Genomic DNA, 13,414 nt, shown 5'->3' on the forward strand with positions numbered 1-13,414 from the left:
TCTCTCTCTGTCTCCCTCCCTGTCTCTCTCTCTGTCTCCCTCCCTGTCTCTCTCTCTGTCTCTCTCTGTCTCTCTCCCCCCTGTCCCCCCGTCTCTGTCTCTCCTGGGATCTGTCTCTCTCAGCAGAGCTCTGAACCAGACCTGAGGTTTCTGTGGGCAGCAGAGCAGGAGGCTCGTTCCCAGGCCTCGGCGTGCCCCGTCCCGGCGGCCCCGTGTCCCCGCTTGGCCCGGCCTTCCCCGGAAAGGTGCTGGTAAACACAGTGTCTGGGTCAGTAAACAGCTGCTGGTTGTGTTTATCCAGAGGGAGCTCTTCAGCCTCTCCTGGCTGGCTGGCCGAGGCCCGGGGGGGCCCCCTTCTCCTTCCTTAGCCGTCCCTCGCCCCCCAAGCAGCACGGGTGCTCCCCCATGGCTCCCCCTGGCTCCCCAGCGCCCCTGCTGCCTCTGCCCCTCCCCACACACCTCCCACCGTTGTCTGCTCCCCCCTTTCCTCCCCGAACACGCTGGCGGACTGATTGGCAGTCAGACAGACCACTGTGGGCTCGGGGCTCCCGGCATGTTGGCTCTCGGCCTCCAAAGGCCAGCCGGGCCATCCCCGCGCCCAGGAGCCGAGGCCCAGAGTGCGCCAGGCGGGGTTTCTGGGGCTGGACTTCCCCCTCCCCTGGCCCAGATGGGACTTTTTCACTTTCTTCCTCTATTCGGTGGTTCTTGTCCTTAATGCGCCTGCGGCCAGGCCGTGACTCGACTACACACGCCCTGAGAGGCCGCCCCGCAGCAGCTGCTGCCCCTTCCAGGGGGTGCTTCGGGGGCTGGGGGAGAGCCTGGCCCAGGAGGAGGACTCGTGGCTGCAGGGTAGAGGCGCCCCGGCCCGTGTCCTTGCCTAGTGAAGGGCTGGATTGGGCTCGGCTCTGGCCCGCCCCGTCCCGCGGTCCGGCCCCTGGAGAAGTGCGGTTCTGGGTCCTTCTCCCCAGGAAGCTCTGCCTTCTGGGCTGGGCCGGATGAGACATTCGGAGAGCCACAGACTGGCGCGTCAGTGGATGGCTGGAGCCATGTTCCGGGGGGATCCCCCGTGGCCAGGAGAGGGGCCGAGGGACCCTGGCAATGGCACCGCTGGGGAACATGGATGGGGGCAAATGTTTGGGACTGCTAGAGCGCATCTGAGGACGCTTCTCATGGAGGAGGCCGCGGGAGGGCCCTCAAGATTCGGGGAGAAAATCTCGCACGACTGGCACACGTCCGCGCCCTTGGAGAGTCCCAAAGTCCTGCCGCAGCAGCACATCCAAGAGTCAGACCATCACAGCTGAAGGAGGCCCTAGAGAACAGGGACAGATGGGGAAACTGAGACCGACGGTCAGATCCCTTCTTCGTGTTTGAGAGAGGATGGATACGAAGTCAACCGAAGGAGTTCCTCATTCCTTTAAGATCCAACACATCGTGAAGAAATGAAGCTCTTGAGGCAGCTACATGGTTCTCTTCTGGATCTAGAACCAGGCCTAGAGATGGAGATTCTGGGTTCAAATCTGGCCTCAAACGCTTCCTAGCCGTGTGACCCTGAACAAGTCACTTAACCCCAATACCCAGCATTGATTCTAAGTCAGACAGAAGGGGTTTCAAACATTCAAAAGAAGAAACGGGGGGCTCTGACGACTGAAAGTTCCCTACACTGTCAGAGGCCGTCGTTGTGGCCCCTGCTTTGGTTTCACCATTTTTGTCCTCTTTTAAGGATCTAATAATAGGGGAAATTCTCATGGAAATGAATGTCACGCGTGTGAAAGACCTCACACTCCCTGTTCTCTCTCTCTCTCTGGCTGGCAGATCCGATCCGATCCAGGTTCTCCGGTTCTTCCCGCTGGTCTTGGAGTCGCCATCCAGAGGAGAGCCTTTCCTTGGGCCCCGGGGCTGCGTTGGAAACCCTCCACGTCGAGCATCCCGGCTCTTCCGGCCCTGCAGAGGTAAGAAAAGCACCTCCCTTCATTTCAGGAGGAGAGGTCGAGGCAGGCTCTAAAGGAGAGACCCAACCCAACTGGGAAATGGCGGCACATCCCCCAGCCTGGCAGGGTCTCCTCTGCCCTGGATGGCGGCTGGCAGCCCTTCCAGCTCTGATCTTCCACCATGAGGACGTTTAGAACCAACATTCATTAAGAAAAAAAAAAGAAAACCGGGCATTCGGCGTATATTTAATCACTTTGGGGGCTCAGAGCTGCCCTGTGGGTTAGCCAGGCACGACAAGCCCATTGGACAGGGAAGGAGACCGAGGCTCGCCTAAAGTCACACGGGGTGGACATCACACCCAGGGCTCTCCTGACGCCACGTCTGGCGATCTTTCCACTGGACTCTTCAGGAACTAAGATTCCCGCGTTTTAAGGTATTTTCCAGCTTTGACATTCCATGTTCTATGTTCCAAGTTCCTCCTCCCCGAGAATGTTCTCTGTTCTATTCCAGGTCTGATAGTCTATGTTCTGAGGTTCTATGTCCTCTCAGCTCCAGGTTCTCCTGTCCCTCCCAGCTTCTGGGTTCTGTATCCTGTGTTCGAGGGTCCTTCCAGCTCCAGCCCATGCCACCATTCTAGCGTCCTTCCCGTCCTCGTTCAGAGCCCTCTGGAATAAGAGCAGCCCATATTCAAATGGCACTTGGGATCCTAGAGCTGCTGGAAGGGGCCTCCGACACTGTCCAACTGGACAGAGGAGGAAACTAAGGCCCAGCAAAGCACACACAATGAATGAGTGCTAGCCTTGTGATTTGAACCCAGGCCCCTGGAATCGGGCTCTTTCCACGGGGTCACGCTCTTTGTGGAGCACGCTTCATTGGTCCTCATCACCTCCCGATGACAAGGGGCCATCATCCTGCCTCTTGGAGCTGAAGGAACCGAGCAGGAGAGAGCTTGTCTCGGTCAGGGAGCCGATAACCCTCTGAGGCTGGAGAGATCGAATCCGGTCCTCGCCTCAGTGTCCCCAAGGCCACAGGGGAGCCCCGGCTATGCCGAGTCCATTTCTTTGGGGGATGGGGAGAGACTACTGAGTGACCGAGGAGACGCGGCTGTCCGGGATTCTCAAGGCTAGAACTTGAGAGTGTCTGAGATGGGAGAAGAAACCCCCCACATGCCCCCTCATTGTGCCCTTGTGGGAGCGGCGCCGGAGACTCACAAAAGCTCCCAGTGTGTCTCTCCCGACCTTTCTGCACTAAGGCGGTTTCTGAAGCTCTTCCTTGGTTTCTCTTCCCCTGCGCCACCCCCATTATCTCCCTCGGCTTCTTCCTCCTGACCACGTGCCCTGGTCGTTATAGGAGGCGAGCAGAGGACATGTTCCTTGCTCACCTTCTTGTGGGACCTTGCCAAGGCACAGTGCATTTTCTGGGTGGAGATCTTGGGCCAAAATGACGGATTTTGCTTTGTTTTGTTTGTTTTCCCTAACTATAAGGCTGGGGCAGAGTCTAATTCAAGCTCTTTTCTGTACCTCCCGGGGACATTAAATGATGGCTTCTTTACTCACCACATTACACAGTTGCCTAAATTTGAGGTTGCTGCCCACTGACATCCCCAGATCCCTTTCGGGTGCATCGAACCCCCCCGGCTCCATCTCCCTCAGAGAGGAGGGCAAACTTGATTTTTTGACCAAAGTGTAGCGTGTTATCAGTATCAAGGAGTCCATTTCATCTTAGGTTTTCCATGATGATCCAGGCTGTTAAGCACTTTTGAGCTCTTGTCTTTTGATGTGTTTGTTATTCCCCTTTCATTTTGGGGGCAGCCGATTCCTTGTTAACCATATGTCACCCGGGCCTTTGTTCAAGTGTTTGTGAAGTTGTTATTCAAGCAAAAGAAAGAGCCAGGGTGGGATTCCTGGGGCTGGAGAGGGAAGAGTTATCAACATCATCGTCGATAATAATAATAGCATTTATATAGCATCTATTATGTACCAGATGCTGTAGTAAGCACTATACAAAAATTATTATAATATGATAAATGTAATTAATCCCCATTTTATAATTAGGAAATTGAGGCAGATGAAAGCTAAGTGACTTACTCAGGGTCCTACGGCTACCGAGTGTCTTGAGATCAGAGTGGATCTCAAACCTTCTTGACTCCAGACTTCACCCAAGTTATATTGTTTCTGCCCTCTAGAATAGGATAGAACCCAACAAAAGCCCTATGACCCAGCTGCCTCACTTCCCTTCAAGTTGACATGGAATCGCCACTGTGTACCCTTTGTACCCAATCACTCAATTCAGTTCCATTTACTGTAACCACACCTGAAAGCATTCCCCCTTTAATATCTCTGCTTGAAGACCTCCAGGGATAGGAAGGGCACCTGCCATCTCTTCAGGAAGTCCATTCCTCCTGGTGAGAGTCCTCAGTTCTGGCACTTGCTCTTAATATTTCCTTTTGACAGCTAACAGTCTTTTTTTCTATATCCTTTGAAACCTCTCCTCCTATTTACAGTGAGTGTCACATTATGTCCAGTGTTGCTCAGTCACAGGCTCTAAGAGGGTTTAGTTGACTTCCTCTTCAAGGTTCCCATCATTTCCACTATGGGAAAAAGTTTCTTCTTGTTGGTGAGAATCAGATAAAATAGAAGTTCCTCTTATTTGTTCCTCATTAGAGCAAGTTAAAAAAAAATGAACTGTCCTGTTTTGAGGAGAGAGAGTGGAGAGCAAAAAAGAGAGGAAAGGGGTGGGGAGGGGGATGGAAGGAAGGGAGAGACAGACACACAGAGGGAAATGTCAAGCTAAGTGAAGGTCCCCCAGCACTTGCTGTCCTAACACTCTTTATGATCAGCTTCCTTGGTGCATCTGTTTCCGCTCTCTGCCTAGGTGGTCTGTAGAAACTCCCATACACTACCGCTCCTCTGCCTACCTTTGTTTCTCTATCCTCCAGCATGCTCCCCTTCTCTGGTTCCTGGATTTCATCACACTCACTGGTCTTCTACAGGACCAATGTTACTCTGCCTGCCTTCATTATTTATCCTGTCCTTTTAATGTGAGATACCCCTTCTACAGCCTTTTCCAGTCATCTGTCTCGCACCACCCCATAACTCAGTGATACTGTTGAAGAAGACTGTGTCTCCTTGCATTACACTCTCCTTTTCTCCTTGCTCCTGACCCATATTTAGAGCATTCGTGTAGAGACATTTCGAGACGATTTTCTCGCTTCCTCCTTTTTTGGATTTCATGTCTTACGAATTTCTGAGCTTTGCTCCTACTATTCTCCTCATGCTGTATCCCTATAGTGTATTTCCCTTAGTGTATAGACCTAGGCAGTTGTCTCCCTCCCCCATCTTTTTCAGCTTCAATGTCTTTTGATTCGCTTTTCAAAACACTAGCCAGTGCATTCTTGCCGGCCCCTGGCACGTGCACTCTGCCTCTTGCCAATGGCCTGTCATTCCTTCATCTCAAGACACTGTCCAGAAATCTAAATCCTGTGGTCAGACACCTTCTTCCTAGCCAACCGCCTGCTTCCCCAAACTGCCTTACTCATCCCAGGTCATTTCTGGAGCCAGGATCAAAGCGCCTCCTGTCCAGTTAAGGGCCTCATTTCCTGTCTCTGCTTCACATTCCTTTACCACCATTTCTAGATTTCTCCGGGCCACTTCGCAGAGCCCAAGAATATTGGAGTTGGGAGGGAGCCGAGGAGCCTTCCAGGCCAGGCAGCGTACTCTGTGCTCAGTAAACAAGCGGTCAGCTTCCCTCTGCCAGAAATGCCAACGAGGGGGAGCCCACGGCTTCCAGAGACAGCCGTTCCTCGTCTGACCAGCTCTGGGAGGATGTTGGTTTCCCTTTAAATGCCGCCTCCTTTCAGCTCTTCCTAGCTTCAGCCCGTCGCCTCTGGCCCTGCCCTTAGGAACCAGACAATGTGTAGGAGGTTCTGGAGGTCTCTTTCAGCTCTCAGGTTCTGTGACTGGAATTGTTCGAACACGTACGATCCTTCAAATACTCCAAGTTCGTGATCTGCTCCAGCCTTTCCTCCGCACCTGCCCCCAGTCGGATTCATCCCTTCTTCGGGTCTTTTAACGCCTTTTAGCTGCTCTGCCGGTGCCTCGGCCTCGGTCCTCCGCCTTCTGATTGTGCCCCAGTGGGCACTCGCCAAGTTATCATCGTCCTTCCTAATCCTCAGCTCTTTCACACAGACGCCAGCGATGCCTTGTGTGAATCGCCGCTGAAGATGTGCCCCAGCGCCAGAGCAGCGGTTCCCGGGCTCTTTTGGCCTCCCGCCCCCTTTGCAGAAAAAATATGACTTGGCGCCCCTGTCACATACGATCGCCGCCCCCAAATGCGCCTGTGGCCATCACCGCAGCACCCACCGGGGGGCGGGGGTGCCCACTTTGGGAATCACCGCACTAGAGCAAGGTGGGCTCCTCGGGGCCCTCCCTGAGAAATCTCCGCAGGGACATCAAAACAATCCGGACTACTCTTTGAAGTCTGGCCGCTCGGCCAGGGCTGACTGCACTGGACTGTGCCGCCAGTCAGCTAGCATTTCTTGAGCACCTCCTAGGTCTGCGCTGGGCTTGGCATCACAGCCAGTCTCAGACACTGCCTAACGGTGTGGTCCTGGGCAAGCCACGCTGCCTCGTTTGCCTCAGTTTGCTCGTCTGCAAAATGGCCTGGAGGAGAAAAGGGCAAACCACTCCGTATCTTTGCCAAGAAAACCCCAACTGGGTTTCCAAAGAGTCAGACGTGACGGAAAGCAATTGAACAAGAACCCCGCGAAGCCCTGATGCAACAAAAGGCTCTGCTCTCGAGCAGCTTGGAGTCTCCTGGGAGAGAGCCCATGCCAAGAGCGAGGCAGGGTGCATTGGGAGCACTCTCAGAGGGAAGGCACTAAAATGAAGGCTTCCTCGAGCAGAGACTTGAAGGAAACCAGGAGCTGGAGATAGTTCTAGGCAAGGGAGAAAGCCAGGGAGGATGCTCCCAAGTGGGAGAGCAACGTCACTGGATCAAAGCCTGGAGAGTGCCACGTAAGAAGCCTGGAAAGGTAGCGGGGGGCCACGTTAGGAAGAGCTTTGAATGCCAAACAGAACATTTCAGGTTTGCTCCTGGAGGCGATAGGGAGCCACTGGAGCGTGTGGAGAAAGAGGGTAGCCGGGTATCCATTTGACAGCCAAATGGAAGAGAGAGTGAACCAGGAAGAGACTCAAGGCAGGGAGACCAAGCAGCAGCAGACTACTGCCATAGTCCAGGTGTCCCCAAAGAGAGGTGAGGAAGTGAGCAACAGCAGTCCTTGTATGGGAAAAGGAGAAATTGGAGATGACAACTTGCTTGTGAAGCTGGACGCGCGGGAGGATGTCGGCCCCAAAGACAGCGACTGGCAAGTTAGGAAGGAGCGAAGGTCCGAAGGTCCACCCAAGGGGGAAAGAAGGCGAGTTACCATGCGGAGATCAAGATGATGCTCAGACATCTAATTTGAGATATCTAAAAGGCGATGGAGATCAGCCACTGGAGGTACAGAGAGAGGTTAGGGCTAGACAAATCCATCTGTGTAGAGTTGATGATTGAAACCTTGGGAGTTGCTATGGTCACCAAGAGGGGAGAAGAGAAGATCCGGGACAAAGCCCTGGAGGACACTTGGGCTTCGTGGGCATGACCTGGGTGAAGATCCAGCAGAGGCTAGAGAAGAGGAGGAGCAGTCAGTTACCTAAGAGGACAACTCAAGAGAGCTCCCCTCGAGGCCCCATCTCTCCATCGTTTCTTCAAGAGGATCACGAGAGACTTTGTTGAATGTGTGGTTAAATTAGGTGCATCCACAGCCCTCCCCTCACCTAACAGCAATAGCCCACAGTGGTCTGTTTGCCCAGGCCGTGCCGTCTCGTGGTGGTCACCGGCCATCGCTTTAGTTATCCATCCCAGAACTCCCCTGGGAGGGCAAGTCTAGCTTGATGGCTTTTGGCCCCCAGAATCTACTCTTTCCCAACTGCTCAGCCTCTGCCAATACCTGGCTGCAGGTCCTCATCACGGGACACCTGGATTGTGGCAGGAACCTCATGCCAGCTGGTCTCCCTGTCTCGATTCTCTTCCTGTTTCACTCTTCCACTCAGCTATCAAATGGGTATTCCTAAACCATAGATCCAACTCAGTGACCCTCTTACTCCACAAACTCCAGTGGCTCCCTCTCACCTCTGGCTACAAACCTAAATTTCCCTTTGTGGAAAATCAGACTGACATTCGCCCTTCTCCCATCGTGGGGCAGCTCTTCTGTCTCCCTCGAGACTGACGTGCCTCAACAAACCAATCTGCCAGTTCTAGCAAGACCCAACGAGTTATGGTTGCTCTGGTCCAGGGCACTGGAATTCAGGGCTGCCAGGGGCTCCCCTTCCATCTCCCTACTGTCCTCAGGGCTCAGCTTCCTGGAAGCTGTTGTGGTTCTGACCTTTGGGCACACGTGAATCCTTTCAAGTGGGCATGAGTCAGATCAGGGATGGAGGGTCCTGGAAAGAGAGCCGGCCTTGTGCTAAACAGCCCCTCACTGCCACTCCCACAAGCATCTCCTCCAAGCCTTCCTCGGTGGTCTCTGTTCTTTGATCCGAGAAAGGCTCTCCTGCGGATACAGATACATTCCATAGCTCGGGGCACCCTGGAAGCCTTTGGAGGCAGCTGACAATGCAGGGCAGAGAGCACTACTAGACATGGAGTGAGGGAAACCCAAGCTCACGTATGTCCTTGGACACTTACTAGCTGTATGACTTTGGACAAGTCATGTCACTTTGCCTCAGTTTCCTCAGCTCTAAAAGAGGGAAAATAATAGCACCTCCCTCTCAGGGTTCTGGTGAGAACTAAATGAGATAAAATTTGTTACAGCATTTAGCATAGTGCCTGGCACATAGTAGGTTCTATAGAAACATTTCTTCCTTCCCTTCCCTATCCCCTGCCTCATTAAAAAATATCAGAGAGGGGGCAGCTGGGTAGCTCAGTGGATGGAGAGCCAGGCCTAGAGACAGGAGGTCCTAGGTTCAAATCCAGCCTCAGACACTTCCCAGCTGTGTGACCCTGGGCAAGTCACTTGACCCCCATTGCCTACCCTTACCAATCTTCCACCTATAAGTCAATACACAGAAGTTAAAGGTTTTAAAATTAAAAAAAAAAGTAAAAAATATCAGAGATAATAATATGATCACTATTATTATATTAATATTATGAAATATGATCACTATTATTTATTAGCAATAGTGACATCATTCTTGTCATTGTTATATATGCATAATAGGGCAGCTAGGAGGCACAGTGGTTAGAGCCCTGAGCCTGGAGTCAGGAAACCCTGAGTTCAAATCTGTCCTCAGACACTTACCAGCTCTGTGACCCTGGGCAAGTCACTTTCCTCTCTTGGCCTCAGTTTCCTCATCAGTAAAATGAGAAGGAGAAGGAAATGGCAAAGTCCTCCAGCATCTTTGCCAAGAAAATCCCAAATGGGGTCCTAAAGAGTTGGACGTGACTGAAAAGGACTGAACAACCACCACAGAAATCTCTGATAACGTGATTGCTCTTGTTATCAGTCACAGTGTTATTAATGCTATTATGATCAGCAGCAGTGACAACATTCTTAACCAGAGTAGCAAGAATTCTTCCAGTCAGAACGAGAATGGCCCAAGCCCAGCCCCTTCAGAGCCAAGAGTGAACTATGACTTCATGGGAGTGTCTGTGGCAAAACTTCTTGTCTTTCCATCCCCAGCCCTGGGATCCTGCTTTAGGCTCCTGCCTTAGCATGGAAAACCTGGAAAGAGGCAACGTGGACCAGCAGAAAGTGCAGCTCTCAGCCCCCCCCCCCCCATCTGAAACTCCACTCGCTGGGATGCTCCCTAAGGATGTTCCCCAGAAGCCCCTCTGGCCCCTCTCTCAGTCAGTGCAGTGACGGTTTTGGTGGCCCCTCCCAGGATGCCAGAACTAACCCTTTGCCCATCCATGCATAATCTGGACCAGCGCCCCCAGGACGCCACTTCCCCAACCCCCTCCTAAAGCACCTTGTTCCCACCTCCCACCACTGTGTTTAATGACCGACCTGGATCTTCCTCCCTCCTAGACAGTGAGCTTCCCAAGAGCAGGGTCCCAGGATCCTAAGATCTGAGTGGACCTCAGAAGCCATCCAATCTGCCCTGCCATTTTACGGAGAAGGGAACTGATTCAAGTCAAGAAGGAAAGTGACTCATCCATGGTCACACTGTCACCAAGCCTTTATTAAATACCTCCTATGCTACGGGCACTGGGTTGGGTTCTGGGCATACAAAGGAAAAAGTGAAAAGCCCTGGCCTTAGGAACTTCCCTTCTGTCATGGGAAATGGCATGTGGCCAATTTAGAATTCGAACCCCTGCCCCCAGATCTCCATCATCATGGAAGTCTGTCTGTACCCCCTTGTTAGCACCCTGTAGACAAAAGCGTATATCAGTTGTGTTTTACTATGCTATGAAAGTCTTCGTCTTCATCCTCAAGCTGTTTATAGTCTGATAATGGGATGGATGGTTCTGTTGGTGGTGGCGTTCCAGTTGTTTTGATGAGTCTTTTGGTTCCCCTTTGTCTGGGGGTGGGAAGAGAAGAAGGCAGGAGAGGGGCCGTCTTCCTAGTCTTGGTATCATGAGACTCCCACTTCTTTTCTAGGTAGAGAAATTCCCAGGAAAGGCAGAAGAGACGGCTCTACCCAATACTCCAGCTGTCCTGGGGCAGCTCTCCTGACAGCTTTATTCCCATCAGCCTGGATTGGTGACTGTGACTCGTAGGAAGTTATACTTCCAGGTAAGAAGTGACCAAATGAGATATGATTATTTTAAAATATTTTCAAGTCCATCTTGCCATGCAGCTTGGAAGGCTAACTGGCAAGTCCTCTATTATCAAATGCTTTCCATATTTCCATCGCCCTTAAGCTCATACTACTTTGAACGTAAGTTGATATTTAAATTAAATTAAAGCACACAAGCGCTTACCAAGGAAATACAGAACCTCAGTTGTTCCAAAAAGCCCTGGAGGCCAGTGTATCAGGTATGGGATCCACATTTTAGAAATGTGGAAACTGGGGGCCTAGAGCTAAGACAGAAGCAAAGGAGTCAGTCATTAGAAATTAGTATCACAAGTGGGATCAGAGCTAAGTGTCTTCTGTCTGTAGCCAGAGTGCCTTTTCTATGGTGTCAGCCTGGCATGGAGTCCCTCCAAGGCCAAACCCAAGGAAGAGAAACCCCAATGGGTTATGCCACTTTCAGTGGCAAGTCCCACAATGGCCGAGGTGCAGCCTGGTCAGCTAGGTGCCCACCTTAGACCCAGGGCCAGTAAAGAGAGGAGGACCATCTGACACTAAAAAGCATCCCTGCACTATTGAAAATCTGGGATCTTTGGGGAGCACCAACAAGTCAATGAGAACTGAGGCTGGTCATCTCTTCATTATACCTAATGATGTCATCATCAATGTTACCAATAACAGTGACAGTTAACAGCTGATGTTGTTAGCATTTGCAGAAGGCTTTAAGGTTTCCAAAGCACTTTACAAAGGCCACTTCACTGGATCACGAGAGCAGTCCTGAAAAGGTAGGGGATATTATTATCCTCATTTTACAGATTAGGAAACAGAGGCAGAGATTAAATCCTATGAAATCTGAAATGCTCGTGCCATTTCTTTTTTCTAAAAAAAGTTGTTGTATGTTTGGTTTTCCTACCAACCACATTCTCCACCATCTGTCTTCCCCCACCCTTCCCAAAGAACCATCCTTTATGACAAAGGCTAAACAAGGGGAAATTCGTTTCACATATCGAGAAGGTCTGTAGCTGTGATGCGTTGAGGATTCGGCATCCCCCACCACCGCCAAGAAAAACAGGAGAGCAGCTTGTCATAGCGTATCTTTTTGTTTTTGAGCCATACTTGACCCTTGATCATTCTGGAGGGTTCAGTTTCCATCCCTTTGGTCAGTTTTTCCATTCACGTTGCCTTCGTCATTGTGTACTTTTGTTTTATTTTTTCCTGGTTCTGCATCTTTGATTTTGCCTCCGTTCGGTGAAGTCTTCTAATGCTGCCTGTTATTTTTTAATACATATTAGGCTGGCGTTGGCCGCGTGTCCTCAGTAGCCCTCCTGGCCCATTGGGCGCCATGACTAGCATTCTGAAATACGCAAGTGTGCCCTTGGACTCCATGATGGCCACGGAGTACTGAAGCCCAGCCCTGGATGTTCCCAGGCTGGATACAGACCCTCTGGAGCTTGGAGTCTGAGGTGGCTTCAAGGATGGGCTCCTCCAATTGTGACTCCCTCCTCCTCGCTTGGTGCACAGGGCTGGTCTTGTGGGGAAAATGGCGGCAGAGATTCTCCAGACTTAGGGGCAGGGCCAGGAGCAGCAAGAAGGCAGATTTAGACTTGGTGTCTGGAAAATGTTCCTAAGAATGAGAGCTGTCCCAGAGTGGGGTGGACCTTCGCAAGAAGTGCTGGGCTCTCCCACACTGGGGCTTTTCAGTTTAATTCGATCCGATGGACATTTATTAAGCAGCTTCTTGTGCCAGGGACTATGCGAGGCCTTGGCGAGACAAAGAGAAAGATGAAAGGGACCTCACCCTCAAGGGGCTTACATTTCATTTGGGGGAGATGGAGAGACCATGGGGCAAGAACCACATGAAAGACAATACAAATTTGAGGGGAAGTAAGTTTTGGAAGAACAGGCTTTTTTTTAAACCCTTATGTCCCATCTTAGAACCAACACTGTATAATAGAATGGTTCCAAGGCAGAAGAGAGAGGTAAGGGTGAGGCAATATGGCTTAAGTGACTTATCCAAGGTCACACAGCTAGGTATTGTCTGAGACTAGATTTGAACCCAGGACCTTCCTTTCTCTAGGTCTGGCTTTCCATCCACTGAGCCACCCAGCTGCCTCCTCATAGATATATTCTTTCCGGTGTGGGTTGGATGGCTACGAGGGCAGCTAGGTGGCACAGAGGATAGAGCATTGGCCTGAAGTCAGGAAGGCTCATCTTCCTGAGTTTAAATTTAGTCTCAGATACTTACTAGCTTTTTAACTTGAGATCCACGAGGATTTTTAAATATTTCAATAACATTTTAATAACATTGAATTCCTTTGTAAGTCATACTTTATGTTGTGCATTTTCAAACAGTATTTTGAGAAGGGATCAGAGACACCCCCCAGCTGCTAAAGAGGTCCGGGACATTTGCTCTAGGAGGTGGTGGCACTCCAGCTCACTCTAATCAGAAGGAAGGTCTAGACCAGGGATTCCCAAACTTTTTTGGCCTACCACCCCCTTTCCAGAAAAAATATGGCTTGGTGTCTCCTTACAGTTATTCACCTCCCCCAAATGCACCTGTGGCCATCACCGCCCTCCTGGATCGCTGCAGCACCCACCAGGGGGCGCTGGCGCCCACTTTGGGAATCCCTGCTCTAGGCTCTCGGGGCACAGGGGCGGTGAGGTCACTTTTGGGGAATGGCACGCAGACCAGGTTGGCTGGAAGGTCTTGG

At 51.4% G+C, this 13,414-nt stretch overlaps 1 protein-coding gene across 1 annotated transcript in view; it reads left to right on the forward strand.

Annotated features, from left to right (window-relative positions):
* Window positions 1-1,794: 1,794 nt before the first annotated feature.
* Window positions 1,795-13,414, forward strand: part of CYRIA (CYFIP related Rac1 interactor A) — a 42,149-nt gene continuing 30,529 nt past the window's right edge. Inside the window, exons 1-2 of the mRNA XM_044663005.1 lie at window positions 1,795-1,949; window positions 10,571-10,705. The gene's annotated coding sequence lies outside the window, so the exon portion shown is untranslated. The remainder of the gene's footprint in view (window positions 1,950-10,570; window positions 10,706-13,414) is intronic.

This window comes from Gracilinanus agilis, chromosome 2, assembly GCF_016433145.1.
Source record: "Gracilinanus agilis isolate LMUSP501 chromosome 2, AgileGrace, whole genome shotgun sequence".
In the NCBI taxonomy this organism is placed as follows: Eukaryota; Metazoa; Chordata; class Mammalia; order Didelphimorphia; family Didelphidae; genus Gracilinanus; species Gracilinanus agilis.